The sequence below is a fragment of the Calonectris borealis genome, chromosome W, assembly GCF_964195595.1.
Source record: "Calonectris borealis chromosome W, bCalBor7.hap1.2, whole genome shotgun sequence".
NCBI classification, from domain to species: Eukaryota; Metazoa; Chordata; class Aves; order Procellariiformes; family Procellariidae; genus Calonectris; species Calonectris borealis.
The window spans coordinates 3,892,168-3,901,040 of NC_134351.1; the positions used below are offsets into that span (position 1 = coordinate 3,892,168).

Sequence of the window (8,873 nt, forward strand, 5' to 3'; positions counted from 1 at the left end):
GAATCAAATGCAACATAATGGCTGTGTGCTGCGAACCTTGGCCCAGGCGAGGACTTCCCGAAGTCCACAGAGCTGCTCACTCGAGTAAAGACCACTTGCATCAATGAGAGCTCAAGCTCTGCAAGCATCGGTGATTAACTCAAAACACAAACGGTTGAGCTCAAAACTTTTCAGAAACCCATTAAAGGAAAGGCCAGTGCCAAATCAATAAAAACACTGTTTGCAAGACCAATTAGCCGATGTATGAAACAGAAGAGAGTGACTCGTATATTCACCTTTCCTGGACTCATTTCTGGCACAGCCTCACAGTATTCGTAACTGTCTGCCTGAGTACCTTATTCACATGCACATATATTTCCATATAATCATGTACTGGTGGAGGGTTGCACTTGTTCTTTAAAATACTCTTTACATTGGGAAAAGGAGGACTTTCTTGTTGTATCTTGATGCATCTTGGTTGCAGCAGCCCTCTACGTTTCATGGCAAATATTTTCAGAGCAAGTCAGAGTGATGCCGGCCTTCCTCATGTGCATCACAACTTGTGCAGAGCTACACCCAACACCTCTGATGCATCGTTGGCGAAGAGCGTGGGCAGCGAGAGTTCACGGCTGCTTAAACTCTGGGGACACCAAAATGGCCTCGATCTGCAAAAGTTTTTGTAAACCTGTCCTTGAACAGCGAGAGATGAGGATCCCCAGCATCACACAGGGCTGGCATCCTATCTGCCCCCAAGGTAAGGGTCCAATGCCAAAAGCAGTTTGGGGGGAGATCAGGTTGGTATTTGTGGGTACCCAAAATGTTACCCCAAGGAACTGGACTCAGCGTTTTTAACACAGGGTTGTTTCTCCATATAGTCACATGTAAATTCTTTCTGCTTCTTTGCATGCTGAGCTGACCGAGAAGCTAATTTATAGGGTATTTGGTGCAAATCAATGCTGACAACAGCAATCCATCATCTTTTGAGTTATCTAGTATGAACCAAATATCAAGATCCCTACTCTTGCTCTTAAGTCACAACTGTTACGCTTGGAGAAAGCTGTGCAGGTTTTAGTAATATGCATTGTTTGACCTGATCTTATTTGTCAGCCATTCTTAGAAAAGAAGAAATTGTATATAATATTTTGGTCTCTAATTATGAGGTCCATTTTAGTAGTTCTTGTGCATTGATGCTTATATTGTAACATATGTTGGAAAAAAACGCCTTTACAATTTATTGTCTGGTAAAGCAGACTGGTACACTGGTCAAGTCACTCTGAACGGCAGAAACATCCTTACCACCAGGGCACCATTCCCCATTTTCTCCTTATTTGTGGTCCGGCAGAGCAGTGACCCTGCTCACACTGGAGTTTCCTGAGATGCTGAGAAGCCATCCAGCTTTCCCTCAGGAAGGGGGCTCTGAGCACATGGGTATATCTTGTGCAAAGGTCCATATGTCACAAATAATGGTGGCTGTTGCTTTGCTGGGATTTTTCTTATTGAGGTGCAACAGGTGGAATTCTCAGCTGCGCTTCACAGAGCACCTCCCATCATCAAAAGACATTCAAGAGCCTTGCACACTTAGGACAGGTTTCAAGGAAAATGAGCGAACCCTAGAGATGCAGCAATGGAAATAATAATCTAGTTCAGGATTTGGCAAGTGGACAAGGGTTTATGTCCGGAAACAGGGTGGAGGCATGACGGGCTGATGCCGCCCAGCAGAGAGCCAGGATTGCCATTTCTCTGAGAGAATGGGGATTGTTTGCTCTGGTTGCTTTCCAAAGTCATTCTGATGCCTCGGAGGTGAAAGGATTTCAAGGAAACATTCAAGATGCTCATTCGGTCACATCCAAACCTTTTTTTTTAAAACATGCCTCAGCAAAATGACTCGCTGTTTCACACGGGAAGGCTGCACGGTGCGTCAGCAGCGGAAAGTGCCAGAGGCAGAGCAACGCCGCATGGACGGCGCTGAGTCCATCGGGCGTCTGGAGCGGTCAGAGGCCAATGAGATTTTCCAATATCCTCTAACTGGTGCTAGAAGGGAAAATATGAAAAGTCTTTGGGGTGCAATATGAGCTGATCAAAAGAAAAATAAAACAAAGCACTAATTAACTGTGCTATTAAAGGTCCATCCACTTCGCTGGAGGAAAGAGCAACATCTTCTAGGATGGATGCTTGCTAATAAATCAGGAGGGCTTTGTTCATCTGCCAGCTCCCCCACAGGCTGGCTGGGTGGTCTTGCTGCGAGTCAAATCTCTTTAACCTCAGTTTCTCTATATCTGCAAGATGGGGAGGAAAACTATGTATTCTCCTCTCCCCTTTAATGAATGTTGAACTCCAAAAAAAATTTTAAAAAATTAGAAAGTGCTATAGAAGGTGTTGCTGCTATTTGTTACATAGCAAAAGCCAAAGTTCCTGGGTCCTTTTACCCTTTGTTATCACAGAGTTTTTTGTTATCATAGAGGTTTTTTTAAGATAGAGGGGATCCAAGAGAGGAGATATGTCAGCTGCCCCCTAAGGAAGGAGATGGACAAAAACTGCCAAATCCTGAACGGGACCCCTTCCAAACTGAAGGAATTGGGCAGAATTCTTCCATCAGCAGACTGACAATCTGCTTTGTTGCCTAGAAAGGTGGCTGGCAGGAACCACCTCAAAACATCTGATACCACCTTGGATCTGGCAGGGTTTCCCATGGGAATGCCATGACCCGCTTTCCATGATGAAGAGGATGACGCACGGAAATCAAAAGGCCATCATGACTCCAGCTCGGCCGCCAAGATGTGCTACAAGACACCGCGGCTGGGGAGGTGGATGGAGTACGCAAGCTTTGCAGGAGGAAGGAGAGACATGGGCTGTAGTAAGTCCTCTGGCTGAGCTCCAACCCACCTCACAAGAGAGCAAAGAGAGGAAGAGCTGGTGGAAGTGGCGTGGGAAGAGAAGAGCTGGGCATGAAGACACGTGGGTCTAAACCCAATCCCAATGGGTGACACCCAACTCCTTGCACGAAGGACGGAGGGCCTGACATCAGGATGCTTATTAAATCAGATCAGGTTTCCCTGTGCTCGCTAAGCCAGGGCTCACTCAGCCTCTTTATTAGTTTATAGTTTTTCCTGATCCAGTCTGTTTTTTAGTTAATTGCTTTTTACCTTGGATTTTCTAGAACAAGCTTTTTATGTAACAGCCCTTGCTGAGATAGAAAGCGTGATAGATGGAGCCTGGGTCCTGCAATTTGGTATTTAGGCAGCTCTGTCAAGAGTGCGGTCAAGAACGTTGTAAAAAATGGTAAATCTGAACATCCACGGTGTCTGCGAAGTCAAAAAGCTGCAACTCAAACATGAAGGCAGCCCAGAGGGAACTGGATTTGTTTTTCAAGGTAGCCAGTCTAGACATAATTTTACCACCTTGCACCTTTATATTCTCGTACTTTCTTCTTACAGTCCTTTGGGGAAAATTCTGAGATTGCATTTCGTTATTTCCTACCATCAGTTCCACGATTTGCTAACGCAAACTGCAAGGTGTTAGCAAACAGCAGGAACAGTAAAAATACTTACTTTGCTGCTGTTGTGAAAGCACAGGTATAATGTATCTATTTACTGAATTACAGAAAATTGCTTTCCTCCTGCAGATGAGTGTTGGCAAAATTGGTCACTTAATTCTGAAAGACTGAGAGAAAGGTAGCAGCAATTACTTCAATGTCATGGCAACACATGCCAGCACTGTGAGGATCTCAACATCTCCTCGCTGCAGTCCTCCCTCAGAAAAAAAAAAACATATTTTTGGCAGCAGTTTAGCACTGAGGTTTCCTGGGAGCAGCGCTCCTGGGGAAGCATTACCCACGCTACCAGGTCTGCTGGATTTGGGGGAGCATCTCCAGCCAGCCCCATTTCGAGCATCCCTTCAGGCAGCTGCCTCTGCTCTGCCCAACCCAGGATTACTATCAGCAGGCGTTTGACAGCACCTCCCTGCCTGCTATTAAAATCCTCCCCCAAGCATGCACGGAGCTTTTCAATAGAGCAACCTCTGCAAGAGCACAGGACCAACATTTTGTGCCGTCTTTGCAGCCATCTCACATGATCAAGGGCTTTAAGGGGCTTTGCTGGGTGGTGCGATGATGGCTGGTGTGGGTGTGGGGGCTCAGGCTTTTGGCTTCTCCATGTGAGAGTAAATGTAAATTATCTTCCTATCCAAGCTAATGGTATGGGAGTAAAATCCTTACAGGCTGTAAATTACACTGAGTCTCTAGGATCTACAACTCACCCTCCCAAAAATCAGCTCCCTTGCCTTCAGCCAGGGCTCAGTTGACCGTATGGGTGGAGCATGGGTGGATTCCCAATGATATCATGGAAGGATGTGGGTTTGCCTGTGAATTCCTGTGTCTTCTCCTGAGCTAATTTCTCTCTTTGTTTACTCTTATCAGGACCTCTGCAGCCAAGAATTAATTAGCAGCACTGCCTTAGTACATCGGGGTCCTACCAGTTCAAGGCATTGTACGCACACAAAGCCAAGAAGATCTGCACAGCTTAAAACAATTTTTTAAAGGAAACCATTACTAAGCACTATTACTAGTAAAATATCGGCTAATTATACTAGCAAAAATAAACACTTAAGTGGGGAACATCTCTCCAGCTTCACTGTATAAAGCAAGCAGTGGTAGTGCTTAGGAAGAAGATGTTTTAATAAGGACTTTGGCATTTTTTTGCTTGCTGAAGAGCTTTTCTACTGCCCTCCACCATGCCCGGTACCTGGATAAGCCAGGCCAGATACCCTCAGTTATTGCATTGCCTGGGGCTGTGGATTTTTGCTTTTGTGTTTTGTTTTGTGTTTTTTTTTAAGAAGGATAAAGAGCATCCTAAACAGAGTGATACTGTATCGCACAGCATTAATGCAGTTACTTGAAGTGAGACACACAGAGGTTATTTGCTTCCTCTATTTGCTAAAATAAATAAATTGTGTGTAGATTAAGTGCTGTGCAATGAAGGCAGCATTGTACGCAATATTCCCCAGCAGACGCTTACACTTCCTAGATAAGATACATGGCAGCGAAGGCTGATGAACTACAGACTTTCACATGAAACTACTACTAACTACTATTACGACTAAAAATATCACCTAGCTATACTTGCTAAAATAAACATTTATATGCACAGATAATCCCCAAGCTTCAATGTATAAACCAACCGGTGGTGGATAACTGTTAGAAAAAGCTGTGCCAGTAAGTATGTTGCTGCAATTTGCCTGTTAGAGGCTCTCTTCTGGCACCACGTCCAAAACTATTGACAGTAGTTGGGACACATCAGCAAGTGGAAGCAAATCCAGACTGCGTGTCCCAAAAAGAAAAAAAAAAAAGTAATTTCTTTTTTTATTGGTTTTAATTAGAAGAAAATCATTAGCAAATATTTTCACATTGTAATTTTCATACCGATGAGAGCATCGGACCAAAATAATAGGAGTCTCATTTCCTCTTAGGAAACCAAATGAAAAATGAGGCTTGGAAAGAAGCTCATGAAGTCAGCTAATCTGTCGCACAGCTCCAGGAGAGGATTACCCGCAGCAAACGGAGCCCTTTTCCTTCACGGAAAGGTTGTGCATAAGCCAGCCCTGGGATAAAAGCCCCCATCCCAGTGTGCTCCCACCTCCGTGTATCTCCTCTTGAGAGAAAGTCCATAATCCATGTCTGGCAAGTAGACATCCTTAGCCATAAAAAGGTTTGTGACCTACAGGAGGCATTTATTTGTTTTTCTGTTGTGTAGGAAGACAGGACATGAAATAGTCATTTGCCAGACAAAATCAACACCAGAATCCAAAGCCTTCTACAATGGGAGACCAAAAGCCAGATGAGAAACTTATTCAAGCGTTCTGTGTAATGTTTCTGCTCAGTGAATACTATGGCTATGGTTTCATCTGAATATTTTGCAAGTGCGTGTGAAATAATAATGTTACCAAAGTTACCCTTCCTAACACTGTTCTTGTTATTTTAATTTTTTTTCACAGGATGGACTGAATTTAGCCATTAACGTAATCCTAGGTTCAAGCAAGATCACCCAAAACACCTTGGAAACATCACTGAAGTGCCCCAATAAACACTCTGTTGTTGATGCCCAAAGACACAACCATCTCGGGCAAGGTGGAGCCAGACACATTGCTGTTCTTTTGGGCCAATCCTATCAACAGCAACCTGTTATTTTAGGCAAATCAGATCAAATGCAGCTATCAGTTCTCTTAAACTGCTTTTGACCCTGTGCTTCTGCCTATTTTTGCACGCCTGGGATGGGAATATTGCATGTGAGGCAGCACCATGGCCTTGAGATAAAACAGTACAGCTCCTGAAGCATGAGAGAAAGAGCTGTCAGGGCTTACACGAGGAAGAGTTCGTCAGGTAAATCTGAATGCAAAAATAGCGAGATACATGCCAAAATCATGTACTGGGACTCAGTACATACAAATCCCGGAATAAAGATAAGCCAGCCTAACCATCTGGATACATATGTCATACAACAATCTATGCAATTTGGTTTTTGCTCTTAAATCCTCCTGCCCTAAAAAAAAAATCAAGTTAACTTTAAACAGGTTTTTTCTACCATAAACATCTAAATCAGAAAATCCTCGAGCAAGCTGTTCTTTTTCTATTCCAAATCTTAAAACAAAACAAAAAAAAAAACCAAAACCTGAACAATTAAATTCTGCCACAGAAATCAATGCAGACAGGCCCCCTTTCAATGCTAGGTATTTGTTTTCCTGTATTAAGTGTTCCTAGTAGACGCGTGAAAGAAAATATCTCAATTTTTGCCTTTCACAATATGACTTCTAAGAAGCATTTTTTCAGTGCCAAGAAAGATCAGTCACATTATTGCTGGCAGTAAGTAGCACTCCCACAAGCTGTTAAATTCTTTACCTGCAGACGAGTGGCTCTTGAATAGGTAAAAAAACTATTTCCTGCCTTTTGAAGATATGAAAGAGACCCAAAAGGATTATGAAATCGCTGTAACTGATAACCTTCAGACAGCAGCATTATCAAAAGGCGAGGATAAATGACCAAATTCATCCAACATCTAACTGTTTCAAGTCAATGAGTTCAAACTGGAGATGAATTGCCTGCAGCAAAGCCAGGGTCTACAAGGTTTTGTGTTAATGAGTACAGTGAAAGAATAGCAGATACTGTGATTGACAGCAGTAGTATATATATAAAAATATATATGTGTGTGTGTGTATACAAAAAAAAACTGGAAACAGCATACAACACTTCAGAGGAATGAAACCACAGACCTGGGGTAAAATTAACAAAGGTACCAGCATGATACAGAAGCCCATTTCCCAGTTTAAGAGAAAAAAAATCTTACAGCCTAGACTGGTAGTCTGGAGCCAAGAAACTCCTACAGTCACTTTGTCCAGAAGAGGAGACAAGCTCGCCCACAGCGTGCCACCGTAAGAGAGCTCAGAAAGGGTCTGTTCGTTGCCCATATCCTGCAATCACATATGACCAGGAGGTCAGCTGAAAAGATTTTTGATGGGTTACTCTTTTATTAAAGCCCATAAGTACAAGTCTTACACATGCGGTGAGCATTGGGACTGGAATTGGGCTGTAGACACGTCTCTCCCCTCCTTCTTCCTAGGATCGACCACCTTCATTGCTCGCTTCGTTTATGGCTGGCCCATGGTTACCCATCTGCCAATAAGGTTAACATCAGGAAAATGAGGTCCATGCCACCATGCGCTCCTCGTGGTGTAACACGGACCAAACCCAACTTTCCAGGCAGGGACAGCTCTATCTTTAAAGGTGTTGTCCCCCTGAGAAAAGTTGTAAATACTTTCAAGCTCTCCCTGATACCAGTAGTAATTGAGAATGCTCTGCCTCCCATGGGAACAAGCTTTGTTTCCAGGCATATTAAAAGTACTTTACGTTATTTTGGCATCTCATTTGAAATAATCCCATTGGGCTCTTGCTTTGACCGTGCGTACTAGGTTTGTCCGGTGTTCCACAGGCTACGGCACGAGAACTAACTCAATTCTCTGCTACTGTGTTATTTTCCTCTCATCCGTGATATTTTGAAAATTCACAAGAAAACCATAATTGGTGTTATTTATTATCTGTCAGTGTTAGCACTCTCACAATCCTGGAGGATTTCTTCATTCTCAAGAGGTAGGGGTTCCTGCTCCATAAATGGCTTAGCATCCAAGTGGCTGGGCAAGTCAAGAGAGTGCCATGAACCAACACCATGGGAATTAAAAAAAAAGAAAGTGGCCTGTTGATAAGACTTGGGGGTTTTCTGGCAGGGCTAACGTGTATCAGCAAACATATCCTCCCAGTAGTGTAAACTTTGATTATCAACACTGATAGGTCCTCCTGCTCTTCTAGCTCATGCCATTTGGGAGATCAGTTTAAGCTACACCAGAAGAATTTTAAAGTCAATATGAGATGTATTTCCTGAGCAAGGGGTATCTGGTTGCAATGGTACAATTCCGCTGCTAACTCCTCTCAGCATAGACAAGACCAGTTCCTGCCCTACCTATCCTCACCTGGAGGGCTAAATCTGCTGAAAAAGTATTCATTCAGAACTATTCACCTGGAGCCACACCTGACTGGTGTTTGCACCGACGACCAAGCCAGAAAAAGGGCAGATGAGGCAGGGAGAGAAACCAGGGGAAGAGGCACTCTACAAGTACTCCATGAGCAGAGCTACTGAGGGCAACGAAAGACACGATGATAACCAGGACATTTTCATATGTCTTTTGACCCCAGTCCAGATGCTCTTCCCTCTGTGCCATCCACATCACTCCATGAACAAGCTCTGGATGACCAAAGGATGGCCCACACTTGGGTTCACAGAGGATGAACCATGCCCCAGCAGGTAAGACCAAGCCAGCAATTAGAGATTAACATTCTGGTAGCTGGTATTTTG

At 43.6% G+C, this 8,873-nt stretch overlaps 1 long non-coding RNA gene across 1 annotated transcript; it reads left to right on the forward strand.

The window, feature by feature from the left end:
- The first annotated feature begins 208 nt into the window (after positions 1-208).
- LOC142074767 (uncharacterized) lies at positions 209-8,007 on the forward strand. The gene is made up of 3 exons (XR_012670701.1): positions 209-733; positions 3,137-3,349; positions 4,394-8,007. It is a non-coding gene; the product is annotated as an uncharacterized LOC142074767 (long non-coding RNA).
- The last annotated feature ends 866 nt before the right edge of the window (positions 8,008-8,873 follow it).